This window comes from Petaurus breviceps, unplaced genomic scaffold (assembly GCF_028583685.1).
Source record: "Petaurus breviceps papuanus isolate PSGF00001 unplaced genomic scaffold, PetGlider_PUasm1.0 91133, whole genome shotgun sequence".
Lineage (NCBI taxonomy): Eukaryota > Metazoa > Chordata > Mammalia > Diprotodontia > Petauridae > Petaurus > Petaurus breviceps.
In genome coordinates, this window is record NW_027187419.1 from 16,950,035 (window position 1) to 16,971,037 (window position 21,003).

A 21,003-nucleotide genomic window follows, 5' to 3' on the forward strand; every position below is an offset into this window, starting at 1 on the left:
AAATAGTTATATTCAAATACCAGTCCCACCACTTACAAATTGTCTCATCTTGGGAAAATCATATAAACTGATGAGCTCAGTTTCCTTATTTAATAAATTAAAAGACTGGTCTCAATGACCCCCAAGGTTTGTTTCAACCTTACATATCTGTCCTATGAATGTTTCATATATTGACTGTTTTCCACTATATTGACTGTTTTCCACTAGTTGGGATATATGTACTCTGGGGTGGGGTATGATGAAAAGATACAGCCAATATTTGTAAATAGTTCACCTTAAGAAACTCTCTCTGCTGCCACCCTGAACTAAAAGGCAAGTCTTTCATGTAACAGAAGGCCACCATACTTTCATATTTTGGGTATTGTGAGGCTTGGGGATAAAGGAGTAGTGGAAAACAGTCAATATAGAAACATACCTGATCGGGGATATAAGTGCCCCAGATCTCATAACAGTCCCAAACTGGAGGGTTACCAGGATACACAAGACTTCAAAGAAATTGGTACATCCATTTCCTGAAATATGAGTCTGTGCTAGCCAGCAATACCTGCAATCTCCATGTACTACCCCCCAAATAGGCCAGTTTTATCAATAATGATCCACTTCCTTTCCCTTTATTTGATTCTCCTAAACATCCCAGTTTAACTATATGGTCTAGTAAAATTGCTGATGTAGTGAGCCTACAGTTCATACCAGATGCTCCTTCACATCCCTAACACTTCCATCCTGGGGAGATGCCATCTCTAACCTCATTTGCCCTCTTTCACTTTCGAGTCATGGTGTGTACTTCTCTGACTTAACTGTAATCCACACTCTTATTAGCGATGTTTATTGGCTATTAAGCCATGAGAACAGAAAACAGGTTTTATTTTCAGCTTCTGATTAGCCATGATCTGATGTTCATTCACCTCTATTTAACTGTTATTAATAAGTGCTCATAACACTCTCTCTCTGTCTGACGGTTCGGTGCCCGCAATCTTGCTGACTCCTCATTCCCCCAGCCCCCATGTGCCAGGGTCCTTCTTACTCTTTCCATTATCTGTCTGCTCCCCTATGCACTCAGTCTATTTTATAACTTTGTTCTAAATTCACAACAACATTTCCTTTACCCTATGAGGTTCCTTAGTCAGCATGACCTTAATATCTAATAATAAATTCACCTTCTCTTACATTTTCTGGATTTCCTCTCATGCTTCTCTGGACTTTTTACATATCCTTCCTTTTCTTTTCTCCCTGACAGCTTTTCACTAGGGTGCCCCTCTCCACATCTGCTCCATTGATCTATAGTTATGTTCATGATTTTTGTGTCTTATTTTAAATAGTGATAGTGCTAGAAATGGGTCACTCTCTGCTATGGCATTCACCTAAAACATTTCTATGCAATACTTCACTTTATTGTCCATTCCTTCCCTCATCAACCAAAGAAGAATAAGAATTCCTCATGGAAGGGTCATGCAGAGTTAGGGTATTAAAATCAATTAGAAATAGGGGCCACTAAACCATTATAAGAATACCTGTAAAGACATATTGAAGGGGCGGCCAGGTGGCTCAGCGAGTAAGAGCACTGGCTCCAGTGTTGGAATGACCTGGATCAAATCCAGGCTCAGATACTCAGCATCACACCCAGAAATAACTGGCCGTGTAACCTTGAGCAAGTTACTTAACCCCGATTGCTTAAAAAAAAAAAAAAAAAGACATATTGACTGAGAAAACCACGAACTAGCATTTGTTGTTGCTGAGTCATTTCAGTCATGTCTGACTCTTCATAACCCCTTTTGAAGTTTTCTTGGCAAATATGCTGGAATGGTTTGCCATTTCCTTCTCCAAATCATTTTATAAATGAGAAACTGAGGTAAACAGGGTTAAATGACTTGCACAGGGTCACACAGGTAGTATAGGTCATATTTGAACTCATGGAAATATGTCTTTCTGATTCCAAACCCAATGAGAGCTCATCTACCTACCCCTCATAATAATATTATGTATGCATAATTGTATGTTTATTTTTTCAAATATTTACTGATTATGTCTTAATCTAGTTCTGATCGTGTTATAGTAGGTTATAATATGGACCATGATCCATGTGTTTTACACCTCTGATCCAAAATAGGGTACATTATATGATAAAATCACCTACATCCACTTCTATTTCTCTCTGAACTGGCTCACCCCAGGCTTTATTCCCATTCAAAGGTCAGAAGTATTTTCTTCAGATATTGTGCATTGAGATCCAGACACTGGTAGGCACAACCCTAAACTCCCTTTTGGGGTCCTAGGAATAACAATGTAAAAGACTAAGAGGTAACAATGTAATGTCTTTATGTGTTGCTGGGAAAGAATGTGCAATAGTCATCAGACAGTACTTGGGGTTAACGTGGGAAAGAAACTGACAACTCATAGTTACAGCTAATGAGACTCCAAAAGAGTACTTCTAATTTACACAAATAAATCACAATGATATGACTTTTAGTCATAAAACATTTACTTATTGAGAAGGCAAAAGGAAGAATGAACAAATTATAACAATCTACCTTACTCGTAAGACTGGGTCAGACATTTTGACAATGTATGTGTCCATGAGTGGAAAGTAAAAACAAACTTACAGAAATCTAGGAGTGAGACAAGCGTAGGAAAAATGATGAGGAAAGTCGGGGTTCTAGGTTGGATGCTTAGTTATTTGTGATCTCTTTAAGGAATTATTTATACTATAGGTCTCCTTCACATGCTGAGTGAGACTGCTCCTTTTCTGAGTCTCTTCACTCTCCTGCTAGAAAAAATCACTTCTGTTACAACTAGATTGTCCCTTTAGCCAACAAGTACCTGAAGCCTGAGGATGGAATTGAAGTTCTGTTCCCTTGTCTAAGTGCAGAGACAGTCTGACACTCATTCAGTGAACATAGCAGTTCCTTTAATACTGGAATCTACAAAGCTGTTCAGATCTTGCTCTCTACAGACTAAGAGTTTGGGATTAATTTGGTTTTAGTTTTGCCTCTCAAATCATAGAGGGCAGTGAAAGACAATGAGAGAATTGCTCTTAGAATGTAGATGGAACTGGAGGTTGAGGCAGCCGGAGCAGAGGATTCTCTTCTCTTTCAATCAACTCACTCAGACAGCTGGGATTTCCTCCAATTATATTAGTTCTTGAAACAAGAGTAAAGATTCCCTGTCCACTATGCTCAGCTCCTCTCCTCCTCTTAGCTCCTTGGCTTTAATGTTCTGTCTTTTCTTTTCTCCTTTCCTTCTCTGTTTTTCCTCATGTATCTTGCTTCCTTCATTGATAACTCTTGATCTTTTGATATGGTTTCTCATCTTTGGCTCCCAAGCCTCTGATTAGAGCTTCCTCGTGCATAGTGAAGCAGTGAGAAACCCAACATCCAGTTTTTGTCAGAAAGTACAGCTATTATGATATCCCACAGTCCCAAAGCAGTTCTTTAATACAGAGTTTCCCACTAATCAACTTCAAAATTCTGAAAATCATATTCAAAGTAGTTGCTGGGAAATAATGCACTTCAGGAACCAGATAGTAGTATATATCTGCTTGAGAAAAGGATTCTTTTCATGTCCTAAGAACTATCTGTATTTCTCCTCAAGAGATTTCCTTTTGGATAAGCATCTAATTGTAAAAGAAAAAAATTATTTATAACAAATGAATTAAGGAATGACTGAAGAAGTTGTGGTATATTGTTGTGATGGAATACTTTTGAGCTATTAAAATGATTAGCAGTATGACTTTAGAAAAACCTGGGAAGTCTTATATTAATTGATACAAGGAGAAGTGAGCAAAACCAGAAGGATGTTGTATTCAGTAATGGCAATATTGTAATGATGACCAACTTTGAAAGACTAACTGCCCTGATCAAGAAAATTATCCAAGACAATTTCTAAGGATGAATAATGTTGTCCACCATCAGAGAGAAAATGATTAACTCTTAATACTGATTGGAGCATGTTTTTTCACTTTCTTTATTTTTCTCATTTCTGTGTGTGCTTTCTTTTGCAACAGGACTCATATAGAAATATGTCTGACTTCTATATGACATACATATAGAAATATGCATGACTTCCCATGCATAACTGATTTCATACTGCTTGCCTTTTCAAGGGGTAAGGAAAAAGTTGGAGAGAGGGATAGAAATTGGAATTCAAAATTTTTAAATATAAATGTAAAATGTTTAAATTTAATGTAGAAATATTAATAAATATATATATATTTAAAAATAAATCATATGCCTAATTGAAGGCAGAGTTGTACAAAAACAAAAAAAAATCATTTTGTGTTCTTCATAATATGTTCTCATAAATTTTTCTGGCCTTTTCACTAAACAAAAAGTTTACATAAGAAAGGGTCAGTGTCTTACACTTACATTTGAATAGCTTAAATAATACTCATCAAATATTTCCACAACTGTGATTTTATTTGATCTTCCCAGGTTTTCTTTTATTACAAAATGTATTTACATATCATACATATTTATCATTCCTTTCCTGTCAAACAAAGTAACAAATTTCATAAGCATTAAATATATTACATACCCTTTTCTCATAAAGATATTATATTCAAGCATTAATTGTTTTCCCTTTTGTTAAATGTCTACTGTATGTGGCACTGACTCAGACACTGGGGAGATAACAAATTTAGGTGAAACAAGTCATATCATGGAACAGAGCATATGTTTCAAACAAAAAAAAAGAAGTCAGAGAAAATTTATTGCAACCCCTCTATTTTAAAGATGATGAAACTCAGGTCTAGAAAATATGTTTTACCCGAATTCATACAGGGAGTAAATAGCAGAAGCATGACTTAAAACTATGTCCTAAAATTCAGATAAAATTTTCTTTCCAGTACCCCTCTGGTCTAGTCCCTATCCTCTTAGATCTTACAATCAAGTAGGGAGATAGGACAAATAAACAAATAGCTAACTAAATCACGTGGTAAGTATATAACTGAGGTGCAAGAACAACACAAAAAACAACAACATTCAGTCCTGGTTGGATGGGTTTCAGAGAAAGTATTACTCACTTCAGATCAGGATGTCAGAGTTAAAAGTACAGTGGGAACCAGGCTAAATATGAGAAATAGGTTTTTGAGCTGCTGCATTCAGGATTCTTCTGTCACACTGTAGCTGCAATTAACAGCTAATTTAAGTTGGAGACTAATTGCATCAACATTTTTGTCAAAGTTGTAGTTAGATAAGGATTTAGGGAAGTCTGATGGAGGAGTGGAATTAGTTTATAGACATCACACTAACCAATCTAAGATGTTTCTCATTATGTCATTATAATAAGGTGCGGCACGTGGGTAAGTTTGTTTTATTTTGCCCATATAGACTACATAGTCAGATGGGTCTGTCTAAAATTGGCTCACTGAGAGGCAAGAATAAACATCTTTAGCATCTGTCCCCTCATCCTTGTCTCAGAGAGTAATTTTCATTCCTATCAGGAGTGGAAGCAGGAAATTTGGACCATAGAATGATCATTCTGCTCCCATTCAAAAGAAGGGGCACTGGGCTGCAATTATATATATATATTTTTCTTTTGAATATTATTAGTCTAATTGGTATAAATTTTAGGCTCAAACTATACTCCAGATCATTGTTTCTTAATCAAAAAAGTAGGGCCCCAAGTTCTATGTCCAAGACTTGGCCCCTTTCCAACTGGATGTCAGTCCCACAATGAACACACATAGCAAAGAGCAAAGAAATGTATTTAACCAATTTTATAGCCAAATAGAAATCAGAGAAAGTATACACAGGAGAATGTGTATCAGATAATACATAATGAAAATACTCTCCCATTGAGAGGGAGACAACTCAGCTCAGTCAGCAAAAAGATTTCCAGATCTCAACAAAGGAGAAATTCCCCAAAGTCTCTAATGTAGGAAACTGGGGGTTGGGGATAGAATGGAAATTATAAATGTCAATTTCATCCTTCACATTTTTTCTCCATTCGGTGATCTGAAGAGAGTTTAGAGGGTATAATGGAGAGGGAAGGAGCAATTGGCCAGGTTCACAGGAGAAATGCTGTGGTTTGCCTGTTGTAGTCTGGGTGTCAAGAGTTAAAAAATATCTGCTGGTGAGTGTCAACTAGATAAGCACTCCAGAAGCATTGGTTAGGAGCCAGTGTACTTGTTTTCTGTTCCCTGAGGATCTCTGTAGATATGTAATTAATATTTCTGCAAATTCTGGACCCAGTATATATAAAACAGGCAATGATGATGCGTGCCAGAGGCTACACATCTGACCTTGAGCTACTGGGCTTAATATCCCATCCTTAAAGAAGTGTTTTCAGTACCTCAATAGGTACTGAGAAGTTACATAGGATGGGTTGAATGGGTCAATAAGTGATTACAAATTACAATAAGAAATTGTAATTGGGGTGGAGGGCTTGTGTATTTTCTGATGATTGAATAGTGGATGATGACTGAGTAATAATTGATTTGTAACTTGGTGTGCCCCATGAGTAGAGAACTTTGACTATTGTGCTTTGTGTCCCTTAAGGAGACAAACCTCCTTAAGGATGATTGAATGATTGAATAAGGAGGCAAGCCTCCTTGAGGATGACTGAATGATTGAGTTGATTGAATGATTGATTGACTAAATGATAATATTTTATTGAAAACTATGTGACCACTATGGTGAAAACTATGTGGCAATTTTAGTGATAAGTTGTTGTGAATGCTGTATTTTGATTTTCTGTGAACGCTTTGCTCTGATTTCTTATTGAATAAATAGAGTGTTCACTATACAGTGTAATCAGAACCTTGAAAGCTGTTTTCAGTAGCATTCATCTGGAAAGCTGCTTGTGTGTGGCTTTAAAAAGGACAGTAGGGAAGATCTGTCGGACCTGGGTGAGAGAAGAATTCAGTCTGACCCCAGGCCTGAGGTATCACAGTTGGTGGGGGAGTGAGCGGCTGATTGGGGGGGATTACAGGGATCTCATTGCTGGTGCTAAGGAAGGACTCTCTTAATTAGCCCATGGTTGGATTTGGATCACAGTCTGAAGTGGTGGTCCTAGGGCAAGGAGGAAATCTGGCATGGTGGAACTCGTGGCTGTGCAGAAGAGGGAATCCTCCTCACAGTTTCAAGGCAGAAAAGAGTGCTTGTGGCCATTCAAAAAACAGAGCACAGACCAGAAATTGAGTAAACACCGATGCTTTGATCTTATAACCTAGGAAGAAATGAAAATTTATACGACCAAAGCAGTATCTCTGAAAACAGATACACAAAATCCTTGAAGCTTGGAACAGTACACCCTCCACACTGGAAGTCAGAGAGCTACCTTAGCAAAGAGTTGAGGGGGGTGGAGCCAAGATGGTGGAGTAAAACCAGGAACTTGCTGAGTTCCTTCTCCAACCACCTCTAATATATGTAAAAAAATGACTCAACAAATTTTAGAGCAACAGAACCCACATAGTGAGAGAGAGAGAGAAACAAATCTCCCACTGAAGGCAGCCTGGAAGACCAACAGAAATGATCTATCACACCAAGGTGAGAATCAAGCACAGTCTCAAGTGAGCCATGCTGGCCCAGACCTGGGACAGCCCTGAGCAGTGGCACAGACTGCAGCAGACTTCAGAAAAGTGAATCACTAGCAGCTGTGATGGTTTCCAGATTTCTCAATCTATAAACACCAAAGAGAAATTAAAATGTCAGTAGGGAACTCTGTTGAAACTGGGGAAAAGAAGAGTGTGGTCCAGCCCCTCCCCGCCATGCCAGAGGTGTGAAGCACTGCATTGGCTGTAACTACTGCCACATGGCTTCCTCCAGAGCTCCTGCCCTGCAGACCACAGGGGGACCAAGCAACCATTCAAAGGGTAATTGCTGTTACTTTGTGCTGCTTGGATCTGGGTCACAGTCTTGGGTGGTAGTCCTGCATTGAGGAATACCAATGCGCCAAAGTTTGTGGTACCTGTAGAGAGGGCACTGTCCTCATAGCTCTAACAACAACTCTGACAGCTGTGAAAACACCAGCAATTTGGGTCACAGCTCTCTCCACTCTGGAAGCAGAGTTCTACCTGGCAAAGAGCTCAAAAGTCAAGTAATTGTCTGGCAAGATGGGCAAACAGAGGAAGCACAATCAGACTGTACAATCCTTTTGGGAGACAAAGAGGATCAAAACATAGCAGAAGAAGACAAAAAAAGTCAAATTTTTTTTTGCAGGCATCAAAAGCTTCCAAGAAAAATATGAACTGTTTGCAGACCATAGAGGAATTCAAGAATGATTGTGAAAATCAAGTAAGATAAGGGAAGGAAAATTTGTGAAGAGAAATGAGAATGATGCAAGAAAAATGAAAAGCGAGTCAACAGCTTGACTGCAGAAAATAACACTTTAAAACAGACTATTCCAAGCCCTCTGAACTCTTTAGATACAAGATTCTAAATCTAATGTTATTCTAACTGTGTTTCCACAATACTTGATTTTTTTTTCTTTCTTGCAGCTTGCAATGTTTTCTTCTTGACCTGGGAACTCTGGAATTTGGCTAAAATATTCCTAGGAGTTTGCCTTTTGGGATCTCTTTCAGGAGATGATTGGTGGATTCTTTTTCAACTTCTATTTTCCTCTCTGGTTCTGAGAATATTGGGGCAGTTTTCCTTGATAATTTCTTGAAAGGTGATGTCTAGGCTCCTTTATTGATCATGACTTTTAGGGAGTCCAAAAATTTTTTAATTTATCTCTCCTGGATCTATTTTCTAGGTCAATGGTTTTTCCAATGATATATTTCACCTTGTGTTCTACTTTTTCATTCTTTTGGTTCTGTTTCATGATTTCTTGATTTCTCGTAAAGTAATTAGCTTCCATTTGCTACATTTTAATTTTGAAGGAATGATTTTCTTCAGTGAGCATTTGGTCCACTTTTCCATTTGGCCTATTCTGTTTTTTAAGGCATTTTTCTCCTCATTGGCTTTTTGGATCATTTTTGCCTTTTGGGTTAGTCTATTTTTTAAAATGTTATTTTCTTTTGCCATTTTGGTTAGTCTATTTTTTAAAATTTTATTTACTTCAGTAATTTTTGGGTCCTCTTTAGCAAGCTATTGACTCTTTGTAATGATTTTGTTGCATCATTCTAATTTTTCTTTCAATTTTTCCTCTACTTCTCTTTCTTTATTTTCAAAATCTTTTTTGAGCTCGTCCATGGCCTGAGAACAATTCATGTTTTTTTTTGGAGGCTTTGGATGTAGAAACTTTGACTCCATTGTCTTCTTCTGATTGTATGCTTTGATATTCTATGTCACCAAAGTAAGATTCTATAATCTGAGGGTTGAAAAAACTTTTAGGCCTTTTATTCATGTTCCTACTCAAATACTTGACTTTTCAATTCATTTTATGTTTTTCCAATTTATTTTTTAGTGTTTTGCATTAATTTCCACAATATTTAGAGTTTCAAATTTTGTCCCCGTCTCTCCCTACACCCACCCCAATACAGTGAGAGTACCTCTTCTCCAAATCTCTTCTTTCTTATATCCTCCCCCCCCCCAACTTTCTAGTAGGGCAAGATGGATTTCTATACCCCATTGCCTGTATATCTTATTTTCCAGTTGTATGTAAAAAAAAAAACCAACATTTTTTTTTAACATTTCTTTTTAAAACTTTGACTTCCTGATTCCCTTCTTCCTTCCTTACCCATCCCCACTTGGGAAACAAGCAATTCAATATAGGTTGTACTTGTGTAGTTATGCAAAACATTTCCATAGTAGTTATATTATAAAAAACTACCTATATTTCCCTCTATCCTATCCAAGCCCCAACTTATTCTATTTTCTACTTTGATCCTGTCCCTTTTCAAAAGTGTTTGCTTCTAAATACCCTCTCCCCCAATCTGCCCTGCCTTCTATCATCCCCTCTCTTATTCCCCTTCCACCCTCCTTTCCTGTAGGGTAAGACACCCAATTAAGTGTGTATATTATTCCATCCTTAAGGCAAATTCACTGAGAGTGAGGGTGGCCCATTCCCTTTCACCTTCCTTCTTTTCCCCTACATTGTGACAGTTTTCTCTTGACTCTTTTACATAAGATAATTTGCCCTATTTATCTCTCCCAGTATATTCCTCTCTCACCTCTTAATTTTATTTTTTAAATATAACCTCTTCCTATTTGTGCTCTCTGTCTATATGTACATGTACACACATATACATGCACTCACATATATTTTTAAATACATATTTGTATGAGATAATATACCTTAATCTATCTTTCCCTTTATCCTTCTCCCAATAAATTCCTCTCTCACCCCTTAATGTTATCTTAGATATCATCCCTTCATATTCAGCTCATCTTTTGCCCTCTATCTATGTATACATAAACATATATATGCCCACACTCACATTCCTATATGAATGTATACATTATATATGTGATTATGTATAAATACATTATATATATAATATATACTTATATGTTATCTATAATACAAATAATATTATCTAATTATATATAAATACATTACAAATATAATTGTCATTTTTCCAAGTAGGAATATAAATAGTTCAACTTTAATAACTCCCTTATGATTTCCTTTTTCCTGTTTACCGTCTCATGCTTCTCTAGCTTCTTGTATTTGAAAGTCAAAGTTTCTCTTCAGCTCTGGTTTTCTCATCAAGAATGCTTGAAAGTTCTCTATTTTATTGAACAACCATATTTTCCTCTGAAGCATTATACTCAGTTTAGCTGGGTAGGTGATTCTTTGTTTCAATCCTAGCTCCTTTAACCTCCAGAATATCATATTCCAACCATTTTGATCCCTCAATTTAGAAGCTGCGACATCTTGTGTTATTATGATTGTGATTCCACAATATTCATTTCTTCTTTTTAAAAAGATATTTGTTTATTTTGAGTTTTCAACATTCATTTCCACAATATTTTGATTGACAATTTTTTCTCCCCATCTTTCCCCTAATCCCATCCCAAAATGGCAAGCCTACTGAATATACCTTCCCCCAGTCTGTCCTATATTATATCCTCCCCTATCACACCCCTACCTTTTTAGTAGAGCAAGATGGATTTCTATACTCCAGTGCCTCTAGATCTTATTTCCCAGTTGCATGTAAAAAAATTTATTTTAAATATTTGTTTTTAAAACTTTGAGTTCCAGATTTTTCCCTTCTTCCCTCCTCAACCATCCCCACTGGGGAAACAAGCAATTCAATATAGATTGTACATGTGAAGTTATAAAAATCATGTCCACAATACTTACAATGTAAAAGACCAACTTCCTTCCATCCTATCCTGCCCCCCACTTATTCTATTTTCTCCTTTGACCCTATCCCTTTTCAAAAATGTTTGTTTCTAACTACCCTCTCTCCCATTCTGCACTCCCTTCTCTCATCCCCCATCATATCCCCTACCCCCCCCCATTTTTCTGTAAGGTGAGATACCCAATTGAGTGTGAATGTTAGTCCCTTCTTAAGCCAAAGTCAACAAGAATAAGGTTGTCCCATTCCCTTTTACATTCCTGCTCTTCCCCTCCATTGTAGCAGTTTTCTCTTGCCTCTTTTATATGAGATAATTTACCCTAATTTATCTTTCCCTTTATCCTTCTTCCAATAAATTTTTCTCTCACCCCTTAATGTTATTTTTCAAATATCATCCCTTCATATTCAGCTCATCCTGTGCCCTCTGTCTATGTATACGTGAACATATATATGTCCACACTTATGTATATATATGTATATATGTGTTGACATACACATACACCCTGCTATACATACACATATATGTATGTACACATACATATATATTCCCTTCAACTATCCTCATACTGAGAAAATTTTATGCATTACAATGATTGTTTTTTGCATGTAGGAATGTAAATAGTTCAACTTTAGTAAGTTCCTTATGATTTCCTTTTCCTGTTTACTTTCTCATGCTTCTCTTCCTTCTTGTATTTGAAAATTAAATTTTCTGCTCAGATATGGTTTTTTCATCAAGAATTCTTGAAAATCTTCTATTTCATTGAATGACCATATTTTCCCCTATAGCATTTTACTCAGTTTTGCTGGGCAGTTGATTCTTGGTTTTAGTCCTAGCTCCTTTGACCTCCAGAATGTCATATCCCAAGCCTTTTGATCCCTTAATGTAGAAGCTGTTAGGTCTTGTGTTGTCTTGATTGTGTTTCCACAATACTCAAATTGTTGCTTTCTGACTGCTTGCAGTATTTTCTCCTTGACCTGGGAACTATTGAATTTGGCTATGATAATACTAGGAATTTTCTTTTTTGGGATATTTTTCAAGAGGTGATCAGTGAATTCTTTCAATTTCTATTTTGCCCTCTGGTTCTGGAATATCAGGGAAATTTTGCTTGACAATTTCTTGAAACATGGTGTCTTGGCTCTTTTTATTTTTTTTTTACTTAAAAAATGCTTAATTAACTTCTGATTTACATCATTCATTTCTGCCAGATTTTAAGTTACAAATTTTCTCCCCAATTTTCTCCTACCCACCGCCCCAAAATAGCAGTCCCACAGGATATCCCCTCCTCCAATCTGCTCTGTCCCATATTTTCTCCCATAACCCTTTCGACTTTTCCAATGCATCTCTATGCCTCAGTGCCTGTATATCTTATTTCCCAATTACCTGTAAGATGGTATTAATAATGTACATATATATATATATATTTTTGAATATTTGATTTTAAAATTTTCAATTCCAGATTCATTCCCTTCCTTCGCTGTGACCCACCCCCACTGTGAAGACAAGCAATTCAGTATAGGTTGAACATGTGTGGCTAATGCAAAACAACAACATAGTAGATATATTGTAAATGACTGACTACACTTCCCTCTCTCCCATCCCACCTCCCACCCACTCCACTCTCCAGCCTGATCCTTTCCCTTTTCAAAAGTAGGTGCTTCCAACTTCCCTCTCCCCCAGGCTGCCCTCTCTTCCATAATTCCCCCTCTCATCCCCTTCCCCCTCAATTCCCCTGGAGGGAGTGATACCCTATTTAGTGTGTATTTCACTCCCTCTTCAAGCCAGATTCAATGGGAATAAGGTTGACCCATTCCATTTTGCCTTCCTATTCTTCCCCTCCATTGTAACCATTTTCCCTTGCCTCTTCTGTAAGAGATCATTTATCCCAATCTGTCTCTCCCCATCTCCTCTCATTATATTCCTCTCACCTCTTAATTTCACCTTTTAAGTGTCATCCCTTCCTGTTAAATTGGTCCTGTGCCCTCTATCTATGTATACCTGTAAACATATATACACACATTCATATATGTACTCATATGCCCATATAGCCTCATATATAGACATATATATATGCATATATATATATATATATATATATGTATATATTTCTAATCCCTCCAACTACTGAGAAAAGTTTCATAAGTTATAATTACTGTTTTGCCATGTAGGAATGTTAGTAGTTCAACTTTGATAAGTTCATTATGATTTCTTTTCCTTATTTACCTTCTCATGCTTCTCTTGCTTCTTGTATCTGAATGTCAAATTTTCTATTCAACTCTGTTTTTTTCAGCAAGAATGCTTGAAAGTCATCTATTCCACTGAATGACCATATTTTCCCCTGAAACATGATACTCAGTTTTGCTGGGTAGGTGACTCTTGGTTTTAATCCCAGCTCCTTTGACCTCTGGAATATCATATTCCAAGCCCTTCAATCCCTCAGTGTAGAAGCTGTCAGATCCTGGGTTATCCTGATTGTGTTTCCACAATATTCAAATTGTTTCTTCCTGGTTGCTTGTAATATTTTTCTCCTTAATCTGGGAATTCCTGAACCTGGCTATAATATTCCTAGGAGTTTTCTTTTTGGGATCTTTTTCAGGAGGTGATCGGTGGATTCTTTCAACCTCTATTTTGCCCTCCAGTTCTAAAACATCAGGACAGTTTTCTTTGAGACCTTCGTGGAGGATGATTTCTAGGTTCTTACTTTGGTTATGGCTTTCAGGTAGTCCAATAATTTTTAAATTATCTCTCCTGGATCTATTTTCCAGGTCAGTGGTTTTTCCCATGAGATATTTCACATTGCCTTCTATTCTTTCATTTGTCTGGATCTGTTTAATAGCATCTTGATTTCTCATAAAGTCATTAGCTTCCATTTGCTCCAATCTAATTCTGAAGCAATGAGTCTCCTCATTGAGCTTTTGAGATTCTTTTTCCATCTGGCAAATTCGGCTTTTTAAGGCATTCTTCTCCTCATTGCCTTTTTGAGCCTCCTTTGCCATTTGAGTCAGTCTGTTTTTTAAGGTATTATTTTCCTCAGTCAGGCTGTTGACTCTGATTTCATAATTTTCTTGCATTGTTCTCACTTCTCTTCCCAATTTTTCCTCCACTTGTTTTATCTGCTTCTTAAGGTCCTCTATGGCCTGTAACCAGCTCATATTTTCCTTTGAAGCTTTTGGTGCCGGAGTTCTGACTTCACTGTTTTCCTCCTGTTCCATGCCTTGCTCCTTGTCCCCAAAATAGGAGTGTAATGTTGGAATCTTCTGTCTGCTTTGTTTCTTTTGCCTGATCATTTTGCCACTCAATTGCTTGACTTTTGGGCTTTTTGCCACAGTAGTATTCTGCCACCAGACAGGGGAGCTTTTGTCCCAAATGCTGGGGTTTTCTCAGCTGCCTGAGGTATTACATGGGTCCCCTCTCTGAGGTCTTACATGCTCTGGCAAGCTGGACACACACCCCAGGACCTCCACCCTAGACTGCAATCCAGATCCAAGCAGGTTAAAGCAAGAGCGATTACCCCTCAGACTGATGCTTGGTCTCCCTACACTCTGCAGCCCAGGAGCTGAAGCTGTCATGTGACACTGGCTGGCTGTGCTGGTGACTCTGCAGCTTCTCGCCCTGGGGGTAAAAGCCATGAACTCCCACTTACTGGTCCCAAAGTCCAGACTGCACTGACCTCTCACTTTGTCCTTTGTGTCTATGTGTTGATAATTCTGGAAACAGCCACAGCTGCTGCTGATCTGGAGTCCCTCTGGCCATGGCTGGTCATGCCCGCCCTGGGGCTAAAGCTATGGCGTGGGGCTGGGCTGGGCTCCCAGAGCTCTGTGCTGGATTCCTGACAGCCTGCAGGGCTGTCCTCAGTGGGAGGTTAGCTTCTCTGTGTCATTTTATGGGTTCTGCAGCTCCCAATTTTGGAGTCCCCTTTAATAAAAGTCCCCTTTTCACATGGATTGGGGAATGTGGAAGCCGGAGCCGTGGGAAGGTCGTGCTTCTACTCCAACATCTTGGCTCCGCCCCCTCTTGGCTCTTTTTTAACTTTTTTTTTTAAAAGACCAGAACTGAATAGAAAATTTGACTTTCAGATACAAGAATCAACAGAAGCATGAGAAGGTAAATGGGGAAGAGAAATCATAAGGGACTTTTTAAAGCTGTACTGTTTTAATGGCAAGCAAAGAAATTCATTGCTTGTTTTAGCTATTCAAGTGTCTTTCAGCCTCACCTTTGATTGTATCAAGAGTCTTTTTTGGGAACAGTATACATTGTTTTGCCCTTCATAGGCTGAAGGAATTTGAAGTCCTTCCCCATCCTTAATAGACCTAAGGTAGTCATATGGAGCCCATAGTGGGAGAAGCTTGCCAAAAGAGTGGAATAGGGAGGATGGAATAGGAAGAATAGAACAGGAAGGAGCAGAGGAGAGAAATGCTCAAGTAGAGCTTGGAGCAAGCAGAATTGAGAGAGAGAATGGTTGTGATTTTAGCACTCTGTTGATCTGTGTTACTTTCTGAGAACTAAGAGAGAAAATATTTGTGATTTCAGTGCTCTGTCTGTTAATCTGTGTTGCCTTGTCAGACACAGGCATTCTGTTTGTTGATCTGTAGTACTTCGTCAGACAGAAGCACTCTGCTTATTTGTATTTGATTTCTCAGAGAGAAAATGAATTGAGATTATAGTGCTGGTAATGTGTGTAAATTTTGTTGTAGCTCTGTTAAGCTTAAAGTGTGTATGCATTTTTGTAACTCTGTTTAACTTTGTCTTCCTAGAAACAGAAAATGTGAAGGACTTGGAGTGGAGCAGTCTCAATGAAATGAGATAAGGAACAAGAGTGGAGAGCTGCCTATGTGTGAATCTAGGCAAGAATCACATGAATCCAGGCAAGATCTTGGAGCAATCAGCCTGTGGAAGATGAGCCATGGTGTTTGGAAGTCAGTCTTGAGTTAAGATGAAAGAAAACGTTACTTGAATACTTTCTATTGACTCAAGGGATTGTAACTTACTGTGACCTCTGAGTGGATGTTGTTTGTATATTCTGTTACCTCTTCAAGATGAATATAAGATATATTGAATGGTATGTTTTGTTTAAGACTTGGTGGTCACCTTAATAATAAGTTGCTATGTTATGTTATTGTGAATGTTATGTTTTAGTTTCTTGAATATTTTGTTTTAGCTTATTGCTGAATAAATAGAGAATTCATTATATTATGTGATTAGAACCTTAAAGTTATTCACAGCAGCAGAATCCTCAGGAGAGCTGCTCATTATTGGCTTTACAAATGTTTATATTACTACATGGAACAACACGATTAGTAATTCATGAAACTTTTCTCAGTATTTGGATAGTTGTAGTGAATATTGCCTGTGTGTGTGTGTGTGTGTGTGTTTAGAGAGACAGACAGACAGAAAGAGAGACAGAGAGAGAGACAGAGAAAGAGACAGAGACAGAAAGAGAAAGAAAGACAGAGACAGAGCACAGGATGTGTTGAATTTGAAGGGATGATATCTAAAAATTAAAATCAAGAGTGAGGAGAGGAATGTGCTAGGAGAAGGAGAAAGGGAGAGGTAGAATGGGGTAAATTGTCTTACATAAGAGGCAAGTAAAAGCTTTTGCACTGGAGGGGAAGGAGAGAGATGGGGGGATTTAGTGAATCCTATTTTTATTGGATTTGGCTTAAGGAGAAAATGACATACACATTCCATTGGGTATGAAAATTTATCTTACTCTACAGGGAAGTAGGGGGAAAGAGGATTTTAGGGTAGAAGACAATAGAGGGGAGGGCAGATTGGTGGATGGGCAGTCATAAGGAAAGACTTTTGAGGAGGGACAGGATCAAAGGAGAGAATAAAATAAATGGGGAGCAGGATAGGATTGAGGGAAATATAATTAGTTTTCCACAACATGACTATTATAGAAGTGTTTTCCATAACTACACATGCATAACCTATATTGAATGACTTGCCTTATCATTGAGAGTGAGTGAGGATGGAAGAAAGGAGATAATTTGGTACTCAAAGTTTAAAAATAAATGTTAAAAAAGTTTTCACATGCAACTGAGAAATCATATAAACAGGTAATGGGGTATAGGAATCTATCTTGACCTACAGGAAAATAGAGTGGAAGGGAATAGAAGAAAGGAGTAGGTGATAGAAAGGAGGGCAAACTGGGGGAAGGGCTGTAAAGCCAAGCATGAGCAGCTTTCATGAAGAATGCTTCCGTTAATAGCTTTTGAGGTTCTGATTACACAGCAAAGTGAACACTCTATTTATTCAATAATAAATCAGAGAAAAACATTCACAGAAAATCAAGGTACAGCATTCACAACAACTTATCACTAAAATGGCCACATAGTTTTCACCACAGTGGTCACAAAGTTTTGAACAAAGAACAATCATTTGTAACTCAATCATTCAAGTATCTCAATCATTCAATCGTCTTTAAGGGAAACAAATTACAGTAGTCAAAGTTCTCCACTCATGGGGCACACTAAGTTAAAAATCAATTACTATTTAATCATCATTCACCATTCCATCATCAGAAAATATACAAGCCCTCCACCCCTAGGTTACTAGCAAATTACAATTTCTCAGTCAGTACACAGTATCCAAGTAAAGTCTTCTTTCAGCTTGACTCAGGGTGGTTTCTAAGACACCCTGGACTGTCCATGGTCTCAGATCCTACATGGATTCACCAAACTGTCACCTGGGTTCAAAGGCAGACAGCTCCCAGGTCCTTGTCCAGCTCTCCAAGCACTTCCTGTTCCATGCTGAAGCTCATGGCATCCAGTCCACCTTAAATGCTTCACAGTCTCTGTTCCCAGGAAGTTAAGGCTTAACAAAGCCACAAATAGGTTCATACAAAATCAACATCACAGTCATGCTTCTTCAGTCTTTCAGCAGCCCTGGCTGGCCCTCAGAAATCATCAGCAGCCTCCGCAGTTCTGGCTAGCATTTGGACTCAGCAGAAGTTTCAGGTGTTTCCCAGAATCAAAAGCACTTCATCCAGGTTTTTGAAATCAAAATCATTCTCTCCAGGAGGCCTTTCCTCTTCAGCCTCCCTGGTGGCAGCAGCATCTGCCCTCCATGAAGCTTGCTCCAAGAAGATCTGTCTGACCAAGCAGGGGCTTCTCCTTATATACACACATGGCATTGGCTCCTTCGTGTTTCAGCCAACCCCTTCCTGTTATATCAGCAACAGGAGTTCATAACTTCTGTTTCTTTTACAGAGGCTTAATTTCAACTAGGTACTAAGTACTTCTCAGCTTAGCAATACAAAAGGAGCTTCAAATTTCATTGCTATTACAAGGGGTAATCATAATGCATGCCATTTTGGGGTGGGTGGAGGGAAGAGATGGGGAGAATATCTGGAACTCAAAATCTTATGGAAGCAAATGTTGAAAACTAAAAATAAATTTTAAAAATATTTACCATCTAGATAGTGGGTAAGTACCAGGTAGTTCTAATTCATCCAAATGTTCAGCCACAATCCTATGACAAATAGTAGGCCTATGCAGATATCCTTGTGGCAATCAGGTGAAAGTATTGCCAAGTGAAAGCAAACGGGTCCCATTTTTTAGAATCTATTAGCATAGTAAAGAAAGCATTGGATAAATCAATAACTGCTTACCAAGTCCCACCATATTTCTGGATTCTTTCTATTAAGGTAATAGTATCTGGAACAGCAGAATACAAGGGAGGAGTCACCTTATTTGTCTATATTCCACTGTCATTCTTCATGTCCCATCTGACTTGGATATTGGCCAGACAGGATTATTGCACTGAGGGGTTGTACTGCTTCAATATATTCCTTGATAGTACTTGCAATTTCATCTTGCCAACCTGGCACACAGTGCTTTGTTAAAGTAATTATTTCAGAAGGTTCAGGTAAAATGACTGGGTCCATTTTTATTTTATCAACTAAAATTGTACTAATTCCTATCATTCTTAATGCAAATTGGTATCTACCCTCAGGTAAATTTGAGAGCATACCTCTCAATATATCTATTCCAGTGATGTATTCAGGAATGGGCATTACCATTGTATATTCCTTCTTAGGTAATTGTACAATTTTCATCATTAGTTTAACTTGTCTCATTCCTTTGATGGGAATAGGAGTTCCATGTTTGTATTTATCAGTTTTCTTTATATATAAGGGAGGCCTCTGCCCCAGGATCTATCAATGCCCTAGTTGCAATAATTTATCCATTTTTCTAATATATGGCTAAACTGATATGAGATCTTTCCTGTCTGTGTATTTCTTTAATAAGAATAGGGTATGGCTTATTTCCTATTCTCCTTGAAGAAGTGACACAATTGGATATAATGATTCAGGAGTATCTGTAGGGGCAGTTATTATTTTCCTATTCACTCTAATATTAAGTCATTTGTCTTGGCACTTCTTATATAGTTCATTAATTGGAATATCAGTTGTTCTTCCAAAATCTGTCCCTGCTCTTCATAAAGAAGTAAACAATTCTTTCCTTGTTAATCTATTCTGACTTTAAATACACTGGCAATTTCCTCTTCTCCCTTGAGGAAATTTATCTTTTTCCTGCTTCCCCTAAGTCACCTAACTGTGAAATCTTACTCAGCACCTCAAAAGAGGTTGTTCTATTTGCCCAATTAGTAGAGTGAGAATTATGTGCTTATGAGAAGGGGGAGCAGTCTTTACTGTTATATTTTTATGAGAAACTTTTAAGGTTATACTATGATAAGCTTCTGGCTCCCTTATCATTATTGTAGTTCCCATTACCTCTTCCTTTAGCTTTCATATGCAGTCTCTTAAGCAAATACCATGGACTATCTCCACTAGACCACATAGAGTCAGTGGGATATTGCTTACTGCATCCCTCTGCAACTAAAGCTAACAGATTAGTTTCATTGTTCCCTCCTTGCATATGGTAATTCCTTAAAGCTTAATATGCAAAAGCATTGTGACTAATACCTATAAATTTCAAACTATCTATGTTATCTGCCCCTACTCCTCTGGCCCCTTCATCACTGATACTTACCATCCAAGATACTAATGATTCTCCCATTGTGGGGATGAATTGACTTAAAATATCTCTGACCTCTTGATGAGTAAAATTTTATATTAATTCCTTAAACACTGTGTCTCCCTGATTCTCCTGTATCCTTCTTAGTATTGGACATGTGTCCACAGTCTTAGGGGTCTCCTCATTTAACTTTGTCTCATTTTCCTCCCATGCGTCTTCCTCCAAGGTATCTGGGCCACAGTCAGGCCCAGCCTATGCTCAGTTGCATGCATTTTCCTCTTGTTAATTCTCTTCTTTTTCTAAGCAAAACCACAATTCTCTCTTCTGCTACCTGACTAACTTGCTCTTTTAAAGGAAAGTTCGAACACTGTAGCATATAAAGTTTTTCATGCAAATCAGCAAATTCCTTTTTCATTTGAACCTTATCCTCCAGCAATTTATCTCTACTTTTACATATAGTATAATAACTTGCTATCCATGCCCATCCTTTTCTACATATGACTGCCATTTTTCTCTTCTTTATCAAATGCTTTATTAACTTCTGATTTACATCATTCATTTCCACTAGATTTTGAGTTACATATTTTCTCCCCATTTTTCCCCTACCCACTGCCCCAAAATAGAAGTCCCACAGGATATCCCCTCCTCCAATCTGCTCTCTCTCAAATATTCTCCCATACCCCTTTCGAAATTTCCAGTCGATTTTTATGCCCCAGTGCCTGTATATCTTATTTCCCAATTAAATGTAAAATAGTATTAATAATAGTGTGTATGTATGTATGTATGTATATGTATATATATATATATATATATATATATATATATATATATATATATAT

General features: G+C 37.7%; 1 long non-coding RNA gene across 1 annotated transcript in view; it reads left to right on the plus strand.

Annotated features, from left to right (window-relative positions):
* The window catches only part of LOC138155321 (uncharacterized), a 28,837-nt gene extending 12,359 nt beyond the window's left edge, over positions 1-16,478 (plus strand). Inside the window, exon 3 of the long non-coding RNA XR_011166800.1 lies at positions 15,938-16,478. This is a non-coding gene — a long non-coding RNA (uncharacterized lncRNA). The remainder of the gene's footprint in view (positions 1-15,937) is intronic.
* The last annotated feature ends 4,525 nt before the right edge of the window (positions 16,479-21,003 follow it).